Here is a 777-nt window from a genome sequence, read left to right as displayed (position 1 = left end):
CACAGTGGGCAGTGTCAACGTGGTCATCTTCAGTGTTTCCTCTAGAGACAAATATCCATCAGTTTTCAGAAACCTCATCCAATCCTGGCAAACACTGGGATGACATATTAACCCTGCCTGTGCCAGGCCGCTCTATACGGCTCACTCCTATGTACAGAAACAAATAAAAATACGGTATTAATGGACGGGATGTTTGAGGGCCATGTAAAAATACAGTTTAAAATTCTGAAAATTCAGACACCAGTGGTCAAAAAGAACGATTTGTGACAGATAGACAGATTATAAGCCTCAAGGTCAGAAAAACCACATTATGGGACTTGTTAAAGGTGAATCATTTTTAACATACCAATGGTACTTTGTGAGAACTGCTTACCAACCTCCATCCAAAAAGCAGACTGCCTTTGCTTTTGCCAATGACGAGTTTAAAAAATAAATTAAAAAAAACTGGTGTTTTGCATTAGATACTTGTTGGCTTGCACATTCCACTGTGGAAAAACCAAGACATTTTTGCTCATGTCAACTAGCATTTGTAAAGTTAGACCAAAGGGTTTCAGACAGGCTGGAAAAGTGTGCATCCAATGTGCATCCAGTGCTGGAAATGACAGAAATTTGGTTAAATACAAACGAAAGTGCTTGTGATAAAAGCCATTTAATGTAGCTGGAGTTGTCTTAAAATAAATCCGTGTTCCCAAGTACCTCTAATGTTCTCCATAAGACTCGCATGAAGACGCTGTACCTACAGCAGAAAAAAGGCAAAAGGGCAGCTCGACAACAAAA

Source organism: Brienomyrus brachyistius, chromosome 5, assembly GCF_023856365.1.
Source record: "Brienomyrus brachyistius isolate T26 chromosome 5, BBRACH_0.4, whole genome shotgun sequence".
Lineage (NCBI taxonomy): Eukaryota > Metazoa > Chordata > Actinopteri > Osteoglossiformes > Mormyridae > Brienomyrus > Brienomyrus brachyistius.
This window is presented reverse-complemented; position numbering follows the sequence as displayed.